This window comes from Marmota flaviventris, chromosome 12 (assembly GCF_047511675.1).
Source record: "Marmota flaviventris isolate mMarFla1 chromosome 12, mMarFla1.hap1, whole genome shotgun sequence".
NCBI classification, from domain to species: domain Eukaryota; kingdom Metazoa; phylum Chordata; class Mammalia; order Rodentia; family Sciuridae; genus Marmota; species Marmota flaviventris.
In genome coordinates, this window is record NC_092509.1 from 24,528,264 (window position 1) to 24,547,324 (window position 19,061).

At 37.9% G+C, this 19,061-nt stretch overlaps 1 pseudogene; it reads left to right on the forward strand.

Annotated features, from left to right (window-relative positions):
- The first annotated feature begins 3,787 nt into the window (after positions 1 to 3,787).
- LOC114100231 (melanoma inhibitory activity protein 2-like) lies at positions 3,788 to 11,591 on the forward strand (annotated as a pseudogene).
- Positions 11,592 to 19,061: the final 7,470 nt, after the last annotated feature.

Here is a 19,061-nt window from a genome sequence, read left to right on the forward strand (position 1 = left end):
AAGTGGAAGAAGTTAACAAGTTCATATACAGTTGACTTCAGTTAATTGGTAAACAAGTAAATTCTATGAAATTTGAAAAGTTTTAGGGGAATTTATATTTTCCTTTAAAAAAAGTGATGGTGAGAAAAATATTTTTTCAACAAAGCCTTTATATGAAAATGATAATGTCTTTAAAAATATTCCAAAGATCATGTAGACAGAAAGTAAAGCAAAGAAAGTGTCTGTGCCATTTAAAAATTGAGGCAGATGTTCAGATCTCTGGGGGGAAATGTTCTACTAATCCCCAAAGTTTATGATTTTCTGACTAGCTTAAACCTGAAAATCGAGTTCAAAGTAATAACTGCATATTGGCAAATTCAATCTCACCCTTAATCCATGAAAGAGAGAGAGAGAGAGAGAGAGAGAGAGAGAGAGAGAGAGAGAGAGAGAGAGAGAGAAAATATGGACAGGACAGATGTCATACTTGACCAGAATGTAATAATTCTTCCAATTACTCCATCATGCTACATTCCACATTTCTGAATCACATAAGTTGGAATTGCTTTATGCTTGGTACAACCACAGGATCATTCACTCATCCTCCATCTCTCAAGCTCTTATATTTAGACATATAACTTCATGCTTTTAATCTTTGTCAAAGATCATTATATGTGATGTAACAGGCTTCATATTCCACAACTGTAGGGGGAAAAATCTTTCATGGAGATACAGAAAATTTGAAACAAAGGTTTTTGTTATCAGAACAATGCCTACAAGAGAATTAAAGTTTTTCTTTCTAGATTCAATCTAGATACAATAAACATTACATAGCCTCTGGCACACCACATTTTAAACAGAACAACTGCTGATATGGTGATGGGCTGTGATGAATGGTAGGCTGTTTGGAAGTAAATCAAAGACCTTATGTTTACTAGTAAAATACATCATTTGGGAGTAAACAATTTCATTTATTCTGTGAGGGCAATAGCAGTGAAACTGAAAAGGTAGGTAATGTTTAGCTTATAATCAGCTTGGCTCCCAGGCAGCTCTCTCATATTATAGGGGTGACAATCCAATACTGAAATAGATAAAGCCAATCTCTGGCATCTGTCAAAGGCATGAGTAATCTTGCACCTTGTGAGACTTCGGAACCCACTTCCCCCAATTCACAAACAGACCTCTTCAGTCTAGGGAAGACTAGCATCAATTCACTGGCATCATGAACTTGGATCAAGTAAAGGTTACAGTTTTACAGAGCACACAGTTCTAGATGTATCCCCCTGATTGGCTGTAACCACACTGTCTACACCTTCTTCCCCGTGTTTATGTTGGTCTTTTTGCAGTTACTGGCCATTACAAGGACATCCTTGCCTTTGGTTACCACTGTGTCATTTGCAACACTGCACAAACCAGACTAGTTCCCTCGTTGTCTGCATCATAGTTTGAAGTTTTCATTTCTTATTTTATTTAAGTTGTATTATCTACAGGTTACTCCACTTTTCTGCATTCAATACAACAAGAGGCATTCAGAATTTCCATATTGCTTGGTAAGCCTTCTTTCTGTCATAAAAGAGTTAGGGGTTATCACTGATATGCAGGTCTAGAAATTATTTTCCTGTCCTCTATCACAACTAAATCTTTTGGTCTTTTATTGAACACAAAGATAATATTTAACTAATTTATTAGATATTTATTTTTATCTCTTAATAACAGTCTGCATCAATATTGGCTGGGGTTTAAGTTGCCAGAGGTAAAGATTAGTTAAATTTAATTGCCTTTATAAAGGATTGATGCAATCCCACATCCTGTTAGGTGTTTTTTAGAAGACTTTTCATGATTACATGCACTTAACATCAGATATGAGTTAGATGCTTTAAAATAGTAACTAAACACTTACATACAAATATTGAGAAGATTAAAAACCACGATCTTTAATGCCAGAGTCTACCAATTAGGATTTTTGATTGATTAATATTTATACATGGCTAGGTTTAGATGTTATCTTCATAGTCATAAAGTTTAGTTAATAACTTGGAAAATGTTTATGACATAATACAAATAGCTTCTCTTCATTGATCACCTACTGTACAACAGGAAAGTTACATTAATAATTTTTAAGTTTCACAATATCTGAAGCTATGTACTTTGTCACCCTTGTATTACAGGTGAGGAAATAAGGCTCATGTAACTGGGTAGCTTCTCTATAGTTGTTGCTTATAGATGTTATTTCACATTGAAACTAGGGTCCTTTGACTCTCAAGTTCACAAGATTTTACTTCATTATCCAATATTAGCAGTGTCCAAAAAATGTGGATCAGGCCCAGCGGTCTGCCGGCGTGGTACACACGTCACCCCAATTGGAGTAGGGGCAGAGCAGAGCCGCCGCCCGTTCCCACAAGGTAGGCAGACCTGCGACTGACCGGTGGAACAGGCCCAGCGGCCGGCCGGGGTGGTAGGCACCTCACCCCAATTGGAGTAGGAGCAGAGCAGAGCCTTCGCCCACGCCTGAAACACGCCCAGCGGTCCGAGGGTGTGGTAGACAAGTCACACCAATTGGAGGAGGGGCAGAACAGAGCCGCCACATGCGCCTGCAAGGTAGGCAGACCTGCAACCGACCTGCGGATCAGGCCCGGTGGCCTGCCAGCATGGTACACACTTCACCCCAATTGGAGTAGGGGCAGAGCAGAGCTTTCGCCCGTGCCCGGGACAGGCCCAGCAGCACGCTGGTGCGGTAGTAACGTCACCCCAATTGGAGTAGGGGCAGAGCAGAGCCGCCGCCCGCGCCTGCAAGGTAGGCAGACCTGCGAACGACTTGCAGAACAGCCCCAGGGGTCTGTGGGCTTGGTAGACACCTCACACCAATTGGAGGAGGGGCAGAGCAGAGCCGCTGCCCGCGCCTGCAAGGTAGGCAGACCACCGCCCAACCTTGCAAGGGAGACTTTTCAACTATACAAGAGCAATATAAATATATAGGGGGGGGGAAATTTTCAAAACCACAACAGTTTCACCAAGCAGAAAGAAATGCAAGCAGTATGAAAAGACAAGGAAAGAAAGGACCACAAGCAATGCAGGTCAACTCAACTTTAGAAGAGGTAACAGCTGCAGCAGATGGAATGTCAGATAAAGAATTCAGGATATACATGCTTCAGATGATCTGGAGTATCAAGGAAGACATTAAACAGCAAAATCAGACAATGAAAGATCACTTCAACAATGAATTACACAAACAAATCCAGGCAGCAAAAGATCAACTATACAGGGAGATAGAGGTTATAAAAAACAAACAAACAGAAATCCTAGAAATGCAGGAAGCAATAAACCAACTTAAAAATTCAATTGAGAATACTACCAGCAGAGTAGAACACTTAGAAGATAGAACATCAGACAATGAAGACAAAGTATTTCAACTTGAAAAGAACATAGACAGCTCAGCAAGACTGTTAAGAAACCATGAGAAGAACATCCAAAAAATATGGGATAACATAAAGAGACCAAACTTAAGAGTCATTGGGATACAGGAAGGTATAGAGCTCCAAACCAAAGGAATGAGCAATCTATTCAATGAAATAATATGAGAAAACTTCCCACTTGAAGAATGAGACAGAATCCCAAATCCTAGAAGCCTACAGGACGCCGAATGTGCAAAATCATAAGAGATCCACACCTAGACACATTATAATGAAGATGCCCAACATACAGAATAAGGAGAGAATTTTAAAAGCTACAAGAGAAAGGAAGCAGATTACATTTAGGGGTAAGCCAATCAGGATAACCGCTGATCTTTCAACACAGACTCTGAAAGCTAGAAGATCCTGGAATAACATATTTCAAACACTGAAAGAAAATGGGTTCCAACCAAGAATTGTGTATCCAGCGAAATTAAGCTTCAGGATGGAAGATGAAATTAAAACCTTCCACGATAAACAAAAGTTAAAAGAATTTGCAGCTAGAAAACCATCTCTTCAAAACATCCTCGCCAAAACATTACAGGAAGAGGAAATGGAAAATAACAATGAAAACCAACAGTGGGAGGTAGGACAGAAAAGGTGGGGGGAAATAATCAAAGAGGAAAACAAACCATGTTTAGTAACATAAATAAACAAATATGGCTGAAAGAACAACCCATATCTCAATAATAACCCTAAATGTTAATGGCTTAAACTCACCAATTAAGAGACACAGGCTAGTAGAATGGATCACAAAACAAGACCCAACAATATGCTGCCTACAGGAGACGCATTTGATAGGAAAAGACATACATAGGCTGAAGGTGAAAGGTTGGGAAAAATCATATCACTCATATGGACTTCGGAAACAAGCAGGAGTATCCATACTCATATCAAATAAAATAGATTTCAAGCCAAAGTTAATCAAAAGGGATAAAGATGGACACTACATACTGCTCAAGGGGACCATACACCAACAAGACATAACAATCATAAATATATATGCCCCGAACAATGGTGCAGCTATGTTCATCAAACAAACTCTTCTCAAGTTCAAGAGTCTAATAGACCACCATACAATAATCATGGGAGTCTTCAACACACCTCTCTCACCACTGGACAGATCTTCCAAACAAAAGTTGAATAAGGAAACTATAGAACTCCATAACACAATTAATAACCTAGACTTAATTGACATATATAGAATATACCACCCAACATCAACCAGTTACACTTTTTTCTCAGCAGCACATGGATCCTTCTCAAAAATAGATCATATATTATGTCACAGGGCAACTCTTAGACAATATAAAGGAGTAGAGATAATACCATGCATCTTATCTGATCATAATGGAATGAAACTGAAAATCAACGATAAAAGAAGGAAGGAAAAATCATGCATCACTTGGAGAATGAACAATAGGTTACTGAATGATCAATGGGTTATAGAAGACATCAAGGAGGAAATTAAAAAATTCTTAGAGATAAATGAAAACACAGACACAACATATCGGAATCTATGGGACACATTGAAAGCAGTTCTAAGAGGAAAATTCATTGCTTGGAGTTCATTCCTTAAAAAAGGAAAAACCAACAAATAAATGATCTCATACTTCATCTCAAAATCCTAGAAAAAGAAGAGCAAAACAACAGCAAAAGAAGTAGAAGGCAAGAAATAATTAAAATCAGAGCTGAAATTAATGAAATTGAAACAAAAGAAACAATTGAAAAAATTGACAAAACTAAAAGTTGGTTCTTTGAAAAAATAAATAAAATCGACAGACCCTTAGCCATGCTAATGAAGAGAAGAAGAGAGAGAACTCAAATTACTAGCATACGGGATGAAAAAGGCAATATCACAACAGACACTTCACAAATACAGAAGATAATCAGAAATTATTTTGAATCCTTATACTCCAATAAATTAGAAGATAGTGAAGGCATCGATAAATTTCTTAAGTCATATGATCTGCCCAGATTGAGTCAGGAGGATATAGACAACCTAAACAGACCAATATCAATTGAGGAAATAGAAGAAACCATCAAAAGACTACCAACTAAGAAAAGCCCAGGACCGGATGGGTATACAGCAGAGTTTTACAAAACCTTTAAAGAGGAACTAATACCAATACTTTTCAAGCTACTTCAGGAAATAGAAAAAGAGGGAGAACTTCCAAATTCATTCTACGAGGCCAACATCACCCTGATACCTAAACCAGACAAAGACACTTCAAAGAAAGAAAACTACAGACCAATATCTCTAATGAACCTAGATGCAAAAATCCTCAATAAAATTCTGGCAAATCGGATACAAAAACATATCAAAAAAATTGTGCACCATGATCAAGTAGGATTCATCCCTGGGATGCAACGCTGGTTCAATATACGGAAATCAATAAATGTTATTCACCACATCAATAGACTTAAAAATAAGAACCATATGATCATCTCGATAGATGCGGAAAAAGCATTCAACAAAGTACAGCATCCCTTTATGTTCAAAACTCTAGAAAAACTAGGGATAACAGGAACATACCTCAATATTGTAAAAGCAATCTATGCTAAGCCTCAGGCTAGCATCATTCTGAATGGAGAAACATTGAAGGCATTCCCTCTAAAATCTGGAACAAGACAGGGATGCCCTCTCTCACCACTTCTGTTCAACATAGTTCTCAAAACACTGGCCAGAGAAATTAGACAGACGAAAGAAATTAAAGGCATAAAAATAGGAAAAGAAGAACTTAAATTATCACTATTTGCAGGTGACATGATTCTATACCTAGCAGACCCAAAAGGGTCTACAAAGAAACTATTAGAGCTAATAAATGAATTCAGCAAAGTGGCAGGCTATAAAATCAACACGCATAAATCAAAGGCATTCCTGTATATCAGCGACAAATACTCTGAAATGGAAATGAGGACAACCACTCCATTCACAATATCTTAAAAAAAAATAAAATACTTGGGAATCAACCTAACAAAAGAGGTGAAAGACTTATACAATGAAAACTACAGAACCCTAAAGAGAGAAATAGAAGATCTTAGAAGATGGAAAAATATACCCTGTTCATGGATAGGCAGAACTAACATCATCAAAATGGCGATATTACCAAAAGTTCTCTATAGGTTTAATGCAATGCCAATCAAAATCCCAACGGCATTTCTTGTAGAAATAGAGAAAGCAATCATGAAATTCATATGGAAAAATAAAAGACCCAGAATAGCAAAAGCAATGCTAAGCAGGAAGTGTGAATCAGGCGGTATAGTGATACCAGACTTCAAACTATACTACAGAGCAATAGTAACAAAAACAGCATGGTACTGGTACCAAAACAGGCGGGTAGACCAATGGTACAGAATAGAGGACACAGAAACCAATCCACAAATCTACAACTATCTTATATTTGATAAAGGGGCTAAAAGCATGCAATGGAGGAAGGATAGCATCTTCAACAAATGGTGCTGGGAAAACTGGAAATCCATATGCAACAAAATGAAACTGAATCCCTTTCTCTCGCCATGCACAAAAGTTAATTCAAAATGGATCAAGGAGCTTGATATCAAATCAGAGACACACAGTCTGATAGAAGAAAAAGTTGGCTACGATCTACATACTGTGGGGTCGGGCTCCAAATTCCTTAATAGGACACCCATAGCACAAAAGTTAATAACTAGAATCAACAAATGGAACTTACTTAAACTAAAAAGTTTTTTTCTCAGCAAAAGAAACAATAAGAGAGGTAAATAGGGAGCCTACATCCTGGGAACAAATCTTTACTCCTCACACTTCAGATAGAGCCCTAATATCCAGAGTATACAAAGAACTCAAAAAATTAGACAATAAGATAACAAATAACCCAGTCAACAAATTGGCCAAGGACCTGAACAGACACTTCTCAGAGGAGGACATACAATCAATCAACAAGTACATGAAAAAATGTTCACCATCTCTAACTGTCAGAGAAATGCAAATCAAAACCACCCTAAGATAACATCTCACTCCAGTAAGATTGGCAGCCATTATGAAGTCAAACAACAACAAGTGCTGGCGAGGATGTGGGGAAAAGGGTACACTTGTACATTGCTGGTGGGACTGCAAATTGGTGCAGCCAATTTGGAAAGCAGTATGGAGATTTCTTGGAAAGCTGGGAATGGAACCACCATTTGACCCAGCTATTCCCCTTCTTGGTCTATTCCCTAAAGACCTAAAAAGAGCATGCTACAGGGACACTGCTACATCGATGTTCATAGCAGCACAATTCACAATAGCAAGACTGTGGAACCAACCTAGATGCCCTTCAATAGATGAATGGATAAAAAAATGTGGCATTTATACACAATGGAGTATTACTCTGCATTAAAAAATGACAAAATCATAGAATTTGCAGGGAAATGGATGGCATTAGAGCAGATTATGTTAAGTGAAGCTAGCCAATCCCTAAAACACAAATGCCAAATGTCTTCTTTGATATAAGGAGAGTAACTAAGAACAGAGTAGGGACGAAGAGCATGAGAAGAAGATTACCATTAAACAGGGATGAGAGGTGGGAGGGAAAGGGAGAGAGAAGGGAAATTGCATGGAAATGGAAGGAGACCCTCAGGGTTATACAAAATTACATACAAGAGGAAGTGAGGGGAAAGGGAAAAATAATACAAGGGGGAGAAATGAATGACAGTAGAGGGGGTAGAGAGAGAAGAGGGGAGGGGAGGGGAGGGGTGGGGGGATAGTAGAGGATAGGAAAGGCAGCAGAATACAACAGACACTAGTATGGCAACATGTAAATCAATGGATGTGTAACTGATATGATTCTGCAATCTGTATACGGGGTAAAAATGGGAGTTCATAACCCACTTGAATCAAAGTGTGAAATATGATATGTCAAGAACTATGTAATGTTTTGAACAACCAAAAATAAAAAAATTTAAAAAAAGAACCGATTAAGCTACACATGGAAAAATATGTGAAATACATATGTCTAATAAAGGAATTATAACCAGAATACGTAAAGACCTCTGTAGCTTGGTCAAAATAAAAATATGAGCCAGTTTTGAAGATGAGAACAAGGATATCACAAAAAAATGGAATGTGTGGAGTTTCTAGCAAGCTGGAAAAAGGGTGATCAAGATCATCAGTCATCAGAAATAATTCCTATGACTTCTATGATAAGTGTCAACAGGGTTGGGAATGAAGCTTAGTGGTAGAGAGCTTGCCTAGTATGTAGAAGGCCTTGGAGTTTAACCTCCAACACTGCAAGAAAAGGAAAGGGAGGAAGAATAAAGGAAGGAAAAAGAGAGAGGACGGGCGTGGGGGGCGAGAAAGGAATGATTCATTACAAGGGCAAATGATACAAACATAAGTATGTGATGTCCTAGCTCTTTAAAAATTTTACAAAGGTTTAGAATTTTCGTTACATCAAACTGGGTGATATTATGACTGTATAGAACACACATAATAAGTTCTTCCCTCACCTGGCCTAAACCAAATCAACAGGTAGGTGACCTGGAGAGGACTCCTCTATGGCTCCACTGGGACAGGCTTGAACCTGCACTACTTCAGGATGCACAGCCTAGGGGAGGGGCCCAGATTCCCTGACAGGCAGTGTGAGTGTGCTAGGCCCCTGGGAGCCCATGACTGGGGCTCCCATGCCCATGCCCACAGCGCCCCCCACCCTCACTGGTTCACAATGGTCTGCTCCGTTGCCTGGTGCAGGTTTATACTCCTGACCAAAGGCCTGAGTGTCCATAGCCTCTTTTGGCTGGGCCCGGTATGGTTGTGGAGGGAATAGCCAAAGTAGCCTTAGCATAATGGAGGGGCAACAGGTGTCCCTCAGCCATACTTGGGGGTGGTCCTGGAAGGAGTAAGCAGGGTTGTGGTGTGCCTTGTCTGAAGACATGGAAACACACCCTAGTCCTTATGGCTGTCCATGGGAGTTGGGGATACGTACAGCTATTGGATTTTTTGTTGTTGTCTTGTTTTTGTGGAGAAGTTTTCAGTCTGTGAGAAGTAGGCTTTACTTGAGAAGAGAAAAAAAGCTTGCTCTAAAACTTTCTGAAATAATTGAGGAAAAATGTGGACTACTTGAAAAAGTCAGTCTTGTCCAAAAAGAATATGAAGGCTTAGAGTCGTCTTTAAAGAATGCCATTTTGGAGAAGGAGTCAATACAAGTGGAAAATTTGGAGGCAATATACGCAAACCTGGATAGGTCCGTATCTAAATTTGAGGATGAAATACTCTTTCTAGAAGAAGAACTAAAAGAAAACTAAACATTCTCAACAGGATGAATTGATAGAGTATATATCAAAAATTATTAAGTCCCTAGAAGAGGAATCAAAATCCCTCATATCACATATACCTGAAGCTAGAAGAACCTTAACAATATTTCAACTGAATGCAGAAGGATTGAAGGTATGAATAAAAGAAGATTCAAATGAAAATTCCCAACTCCTGGAAAGTCAGAAACAGCTTTTACAGGAACCAGAAGTATGGGAAGAAGAATTGAATGGCCTTAATAATCAGAAAACAACACTTGAAGACTCCAAAGAACATGAAGAACAAGTTCTAAGAGAGAAAGAAAATCACATTAAGTCTCTGTCTGAACAATTGGTGAAAGATTGGGCTCCTGTGCTTGAAGAAGACCTAACAGACGATGGTAACTTGGAGTTGGAAATGAAAAGTGAGTCAGAAATCAGTGCTCACTTAGAGGATCAGCCAAAAGGAGCTTTGAAGAAACAGCTATATGCTGATAAGTTAAATTCCTCTTTTAAAATCTTAGAAGGAGAAATAAATCAAGTTTTTACTTTAGTATCTGAAGTCGTTGAAACAAAGGAAGACCTTATAGAAGAGATTAAAAATCTTAAGACAGAACAAGCATCTTTGCAGTCAAAAAATACACAATTGGAAAGTGAGAATCAGCATCTTGAACAGAAACTTAAACCCATCATTGAAGTATATGAAGCAATTATGATGAAACTCCAGAGGAAAGTAACAGAAGAGGAAAATGACCAGGTAGTGCAAGAGGAGAAACTTTTCAAAATGGAGGAAAACATCAGCCATGCAAGTGAACAGCTTAAGACCTATAGAAAGCAAGTCAAAGACCTTGAAGAAGAATTAGAGAGAACCACTTATTTTTATCAGGGGCAGATTACACACTATGAGGAAAAAGCACAAGATAATGAGTGGGCAGCTCAGAGGGCTGAAAGATACCTCAATGATTTAGGGAAACACGAGGCTCACGACAGTCAAAACTTCACCGAAAGTGAGTTTAAATTTTAAAAAGATCCTTCTGCACTTCATATTTCAAATACAGCCATTGGCAGAGAGCATTTCCCAAATGGTCCCTCACCATTGGGTCGACCTTCATCTGAGATGAGAGCTCCACTTCTGGAAAAGGAGGGTCCACTCAGACTCTCACCTTTGCTTCCAGGGGTAGGAGGAAGAGGCTCAAGAGGCCCAGAGAATCCTCTGGGCCCTCAAATTATCAATGAAAGAAGAGAATCCGGGTATGATGGGATAACTGATCATCAGAGAGTGCCTTATAACATTAGGTCCCTGTCATCTCCATGGGAACAGAACCCTAAGATGATGACGGCTCCACCAGGCCAACCATATTGTGATCTGCATCTTCCTCTACCAAGGCAAGATGGATGTTATTCTAATTATGGTGGACCCTCGGGACCAGCAGAACTCAGAAGTTCTACTCTGCCGCCTTTGGATCAAATGGATGGGCCTATTTTTCTGAAATGGAATCCAGTAGAAATGATTCCAAAGTTGAACTTGATAATTCCAATGTGCCCGATTCATCTCTCCCTGCTGAAAACCAAGAAACTGCCTCTGGATGTGCTTTCTCACCTTTGCCTCCAATCAGAGGTCCATTGTTTCCAGTGGATCCAAGGAATCAGTTCATGAGAAGAGGAGCTTTTTTTCCTCCACCTCCTCCAGGAAACATGTATGGAGCATCTCGAGAATATTTTCCATGGGGCCCACCACCCCCTCCATTCCCAATGGAGCCATGGTGTTTTCCTCATTATCTCCCCCCAAGAGCTGAATTTCCCCACCCCCCCCTCCCTCCCATGCATTCTGAAAGTAGAAGTGAGTTCCCTTCAGGGTTGATTCCACCTTCAAATGAGCCTGCTACCCAACATACAGAACCACAACAAGAAACTTGACAATATTTTTTATCTGACTTCAAAAGTAATATATCTCTCATTTTTAGTTTAAATATAACTGCTTTTACTCAAATGATTATACTTTTAAATGATTAAGCTTCCATTTGAAGCTTAATGGAATTATAATTGTTAGAATTGTATTTTGTAAATAAAGATTATTTAAAAATTGAAAAAAAAACTCAGAAAAATTCAGAATCAAGGCACTTGTTCTCTTTGTATCAAAGGAGTTGGACTAATTAGGTGAACTTTGTATGATATAATTTTCTCAGGGGAAACACATAAAGACCTGCTCAGGACTAAGTAGGCATGGTTGTTAAAGGAAGCAAACTTCTCGATGACAACCTGAAAAAAGAACTGATAGGAAATGAGATGAGCCTCAAAAGACTGGTATTATTATGTTTTTAATAATGAAGGCATTAGCACGGCAATTGTTAGAATTTTATCTCTTCTATCGCAAAGTAAAGATCTAGACAGTATGCAGTAATTAAAGATTGACTTTGATTTAGATAATCCATTTTAATTGCATTTTTAATTGTAGTGAAAATTTTATGAAGTACCATCTGAAAATGCTGATGTAGAAAGATTAACTAATCAAGATCATGCCATTCTACTTGAATTACTAGAAAAAGACCATGAGTGGTAGTGTGAAATATATCTCTCCACTACCACACAAGCCCCTGAAATCTCATCTCACCTTCCGGGAACAATGTGCAACAAATTAAAGCTGGTTCATGAAATGTCACACAATCTGGCAGCAAGATTCTAATTGATGAAGAAATGGCTATTTTAATGATTCTTTAACAAGCATAGAAAAATTTCAATTACTGAGAGCCATGACAAAATCTTCCTTAAGGGAACAAAATCATTTTTAACAGTTTTCTTTAACTAACTCTGATGTCCTGGTGGAACTTTTCTGACCTATTGCCATTTTTTTCCAGTTAGTTTGGTAGAGTGGATGGGGAGATGACTTGTTCTATGAATATTGAAATAAAAATTATGTTTAAAATTAAGAAACATAACTTAATTTCACTGGACCTTGATCATCACTAACTCACACCCATTCTTGGGTCTCTCATGAATTCACTGATCAGTCTTGGTCTTGGAATTTTTAAGTGCATGGATTTGGGTTATATTGATGCCCTTGCCATCTGTGTATCTCCATGGCAGCATTATCACATTGATTTTTTTAAATATTTTTTTTAGTCCTTGATAGACTTTTATTTATTTATATGGGGTGCTGAGAATAGAACCCAGTGCCTCACGCATGCCAGACAAGTGCACTGCCGCTGAGCCATAGCCCCAGCCCTATCACGTTGATTTTTAAAATATAAATTTATTTTCTTTTTCTTCTACTAAGCCATGGCACATAATACATGTTCAACACATATTCTGATGCTGAAAGATTCTGATGACTTTCTGCTATTTTGATTAATATTATGGGGTGTTGTAATATACATTTATCTAAGCTTAATATGGCTATATAATCTCAATTAAACTATGCACACCTATATATACATTTGATCAATCAGTAGAGTATATACATGTACATATACATATATATTCTTAAGAATATATATGTGTGTGTGTGTGTGTGTGTGTGTGTGTGTAATCTTCACTTTTGATTTTGCAGAATTTCAGGGTATTCATAAAACTTGACACTGTGTCTAATCTATGTAAGAGAAATGTATTAATCATACATTAGGCCTTATGTTTACATTTAATTTATCCAGAGTTATTACACTATTAAAATGAAGATTCTGGTAGAATAAGAATTGACATCAGGTTTTTGAAGGTTGCTAGAAAGAAACAATAAAACAGTTGGATAAAAGATATAATTCAATGGGAAAATGAAAAACAATTCTGTTTCAAAATGTGATAAACATTCTTGTGTAGTCCTAATGTTACACTTTCTGTGATGCTGCCAATGTTAAAATCATATCCCAAATCGATTTTCCATGTTGTGTTTCCTTCTATAACTGATTATTGAAATTGGGAGGAAACATAAATTCACCTGGAAAATTTGGGTTGCAGGCAAGCACACTCATAATAATCAATAAATATTTCAAAATTTATTTTCCCAGTCCCTAAATTGGTGTTTAATCATAAGTCCAGTTTCCTAAATGAAAGTTAAGAAGTCTTTCCAGATTGTTTTTAATCACGTATTTATTTCAGTGTTGGGCAAGAATTCTCAATTTTGGTTTGCACTGGAATACCCAAGAGGAGATGACTTTGGTTCACTCCTGGAAGGCCCTCAGTGGGGCTCAACCATCTGCAGAACAGATGTGACATTGTACAACGATTTGATAACAAAATATGAGAAGGAACTGCCACATGGTGTCACAGAGCCCTTCTAATCTCAATTATTTTACCTATCGCAAAATCGATGTAAATTAAATTATCCTTAAGATATAAAGGTTAAGGTTATTTTGCAGCAAGCATTGTCAGCTAGCAGCAACGCTGTTGTGGCTGCAGCTCAATGAGATGAAACCCTGGGCAGCCACAGAGGTGCCTCTGGAAGTCCCTTTGGGAGGGGGTTATGGGCAAGTTAGCCAATTGTATAAGCCCCAATTAGCCCTTTGTGCAGACCTGTCGTGGAGGCCACAAGAAAGCAATCTACACTGCCTTCACAAATCTCACAGCTCTCAGAAATAGCTGTCAAATGTCGCGATGCAGTTTGTGCTTGGACAGTATCGGGGTTAAGCAGTGGTACTTTCATTAGAGGAAGAAAACTCAGAGACATTTTGAGAAACGGTAACGCAGGTAAGGTGTTACATTTCACACTAAGTGAGTCATTCTAAGGCGTTGAACATGGGAAGACGTGTTTTGATGAAAGATGGAGATGTATGAGCGGACAGGCACTTGTCCCCTCTCTCTCAAAGATGGAAAGAAATATCCAAAAAGGAAAAAGAAAAACTGGTAAAACCCCATTAACTTAGGAACTATGGGAGGCATTCATTAACCATTGATTTTTAAAGGAATTTCTGCTATACTCTGTAAAGAATAAGCCATATTGAATAATACTCTGTAGAGAATAAGCCAAATGTTCAATACATTTACTACATGCATGCAGCAGTTCAGCACCCTCTGTGGGTAGTTGTTAGAGGGAACGAGCAGAGAAGGCTTTGTAAGACCTGTTAGTACTGGATGTGGAAGAATAAGGGTACCGTTGGGTGTGGGCCCAGGAGAGAGAGATTTTTCTACCTGGAGCACGTTTTCCTGCCATGGATAGCACCCCTTGGCATTGCTTTGTCTGGTTGGAAGTTTAGGAAAAACTAGACCAAAGTAAAATCTTGCCACCTCAGGGCTGTTCACTGATATGGTAGGGTCACCTTAACCTGAGGGTCACTTTCCAGAACTGAGAAATGGAGAAGCTTCAAAGACCCAGAGGGCCTTAAAATTCTTTTTTCTTTCAGCTAGTAGCTCTAGGAAACAACACTCACCTCCCCACATATGCACACCACAAACCACACATACCATACAACCACACAAACACTACACCACATACACAACACCTCCCACACCACCTGCAACCACATTCACAACACATACACAACATACCACACATTTACATACTGCAAACATACACACACCACACGTACCACAAATATTCACCACACACAAAATATGCTACCTCATCATATGGAAGTTTATATTTTTTGAAAGTGATATCAGGATACACATGATTTTCTGTATCTTGGCTTCTTTTATGAAAATATATTGTGCAAATCCTTCTGATCCACCTAATATCATAATGATTGTTTGATTTGACATGACCTTATGATACCTCGTGGTGCATATTCATCATATTTTTTTTTCTTTTTTCTATCAATGGATTAATCCAATGATGAGGTCAGAGCCTTCATGATCTAATCATTGCTCAAAATCCCTATATCTGAACCTTGCCGCATTGGGCATCATGCTGTCTACACAGGAGCGTTGGGGGACATATTTCTGACTCAAACCATAATAAATCCACAATAAACACACATGCGAATTTCTAAAAATGTAATAATTTAGCCATATTTTCTTCTAAATGATTCTAATCCTTTACATTTAGCTTATTAGACTGGAGTGTTCACTTTGTAATACACAGGCAATCCAGTATATTTTCTTTGTATTATTCTAAACAATTTGACATAAAATATTAGTTGCATTAATTTCAGTTTGAGTATTTGTGAGCTTGAGGAGGGTACCTCCTTCCCCACCCCCTAATCTGGTTATGTTAATACTATTTTTAACAGAATTCCTCAACATTTCTATAATGTTTATGTTGCTGTAATATTCTTGTGTATTTCAAATAACCTAATTTTAATGAGTATCTGTGAGTGTACTCAGGTGACATCTTACCTAAAAGTATTCATCATTTTAAGCATTGCTTTTGTCTAACCTAAAAATTTAACAATAGTTAAGTCATATAGTATATTGTTTTTTGGAAGAAAAAAAATAGCCAGATGGAGTGGTGCATACCTGTAATTGTAGTGACTCAGGAGGCTCAGGCAGGAGAATCACAAGTTCAAAGCCAGCCTCAGCAACTTAGCAAGGCCCTAAGAAACTTATTGTGACTCTGCCTCAAAGTAAAATAACAACAACAAAAAAAATTGTTCATCTGGATTTTCTCTTTTGTGAATTTTGTGTTCACATTCCTATTGGTTTGTCCTTTCTTAGGTAGATTCCCATGTATTCCTTATAATATATACCATAATTATCATCATAATGTTTTCTTTGCAAATATTCCTCCAAAACTATTTTTCTTCTGTTTAATTTCTTTTTTAAATAACTTTATTTTATTTATTTTTATGTGGTGCTGAGGATCGAACCCAGTGCCTCATACATGTGAAGCAAGCGCTCTACCTCTAAGCCACAACTCCAGCCCCTAATTTCTGTTTTTGTCAGCTGTTTTGCCACTGTGAGCAAAAGAACTGATAAGAGCAATCAGAGGAAGGAAAGTTTATTTAGGGGTTGTTGGTTTCAGAGGTCTAAGTCCATAGCAGCCAACTCCATCGCTCTGGTTGTGGAGGAGGTGTGTGGAAGAGGCTCAGAACATGGCAGCAGGAAGCAGAGAGAGAGACTCCCCTCACCATGAACAAAATATACACCCCAAAGGCATGCCCCCCAATGACCCACCTCCTCCAGCCACATCCTACCCCTATAGTTACCACTCATTTAATTCTTATCTAGGGATTAATGCACTGATTGGATTAAGGCTCTTACAACCCAGTCATTTCACCTTTAAGCTTTCTTGCATTGCCTCATGCATGAGCTTTAGAGACACCTTTTATCCAAACCATAACAATGTCAGAAAAGCAAGCATACTCTCCAAATATAAATAGGTATTACAAGGCTATATGAAAAAGAAAACCCAAGTTTAAAGAGGGTTCACTTAATGTAAACAATATTCTCACATTCTGTTGGAATTGACTGTAAGAGCAGTTGTATTAATTACTAATTTCAATTTTTAAATGTTTTTATAAACTTTTATCTAGAGATTACCCTTTTAGAGTTGGGCACATCCATGCATGCCTGTAATGTGAGCTACTTGGGAGGCTGAGGTAGGAAGATTTCAAATTTGAGGTCAGCTTTGCAATTTAGTAAAACCCTGAGTCCAATCTCCAGTATCACAAACACACACGCACACATACACACACACACCCTAAAATAAAATAAAATAAAAAGGACTGGGCTGGGGAATACAACTCATTGATAGAACAACCCTGGGTGCAAATTTCATATTAGCATAATACCTTTATATTAAGGTAACAAAAGATACAATTTCACTCTATCTAGATGAGCAAAACTATAGTATTACCAAGTATTGGTAAAGATACTAATTAAGGGGAAGATCTGTAAAATGTTTATAAGAGCAGAATACTGAGTACAACATGAGGATAGAAAAATACAATCCCATACAGATGTCAAGACTGAGCTACGTACAGCTGTGGACCTCCACATACAATACCCTACAGTGTTGGCATGAGATACACAGTGTTGAGTGAAACTTGCAAGTGGTATCCTCTTTCCTAGTCTACTTGGGCTGTTGAACAAAATACCTACTTGGTGTCTTAAACAACAGAAAAATTTCTCAAAGCTCTTGAGGATGGGAAGCCCAGGATCAAGGTAGCAGCTGATTCAGTTGCTGTGAGTGATGCCTGGCTTGCAGACAGAGACCTTCTCACTGTGTCCTCACATACAGTGGGAAGGGGGCATTCATTCTTTTAAAATTATTATTCTAATTGTACACACTTATAGAATACAGTGAAATAATTTGATACAGGCACATAGTGATGATCAAATCAGGGTAGTTATCATTCCCATCTCCTTAGACAGGTTTTTTAAGTTTTTTATTAATACATAAATAATCATATAAGTTTATAAGCTATAGTACAAAATTTTTAATGTATGTATATAGTATGTACTGATCAAACCAAGGTAATTAACTTTTCCATCTCCTTATCACTGTGTGGTGTTTCGAGCCTTCAGGGGTTCCAGTTATTTGTAAAATGTATGAAGCTTAATGTGAATGATAGTTACCTCTGTGTGTTGTGGAACATTAGAACTCTTGAGCTCTGTCTAACCCTGTTTGCAAGGTTATCCAACCTCCCGTCACCCCCTCCACACTACCCTTTCCAGACTCTAGTCATCACTATTCTACATTCCCATTGACTAAAAAAAAAAAAAAAAAGAAAGAAAGAAAGAAAGACAAACAAGCACATGAAGGAAAGAGAGTGAATACGGTATTTTTCTTTCTGTGTTGGACTTATTTCTCTTAATGTATTGCTTTTCAGTTCCATCCATGTTGCTGAAAATGGCAGGATATAGTTCTTTTCATGGCTGAATACTACTTCTTTGTCCATATATTGCACATTTTCTTTATCCATCCATTCACTAATAGGCATCTAGGTGGTTTTCATATCCTAGCTATTTCAAATAGTATCTTACAAGTAATTTAGTAACTTTAAAAATATATTTAAAGGGATAGAAATACAAGTATCTTTTTGGTATACTGCTATCATTTCCTGGTGCTATTTATCATAAGTGGGATAGCTGGATCATATGGTAAATCTATTTTTAGTTTTTTGAGGCATTCCCATACAGTTCTCCACAGTGGCTGTACTGATTTATACTCCCACTAACATAAGGCCATAGTCCTGCCAGATTAGTTCCCCAACCCTGTGCCTCATTTAGTGTTCATTACATCCTGAAGACCTTATGTCCACATATGGAGCATTTAGGGTTAAGGTTTTAACATATGAATTTGGGGGGACACAATTTAAAGTTTAAGATCAAGCAAAAAATAATATATTATGTAGAAATTCATATATATTTTGCAAAACACTAAAGAATACAACAAGGTGAAAAGAAATTCAGATTCCTGACAATGCAGGAAACAGGTCTAGGAAGGTGTACACAAGTTGACGGAACAGTATTGCTGAGGTTATGTTTCTTAATGGAGCCGTTTGTGACTGATTGGCT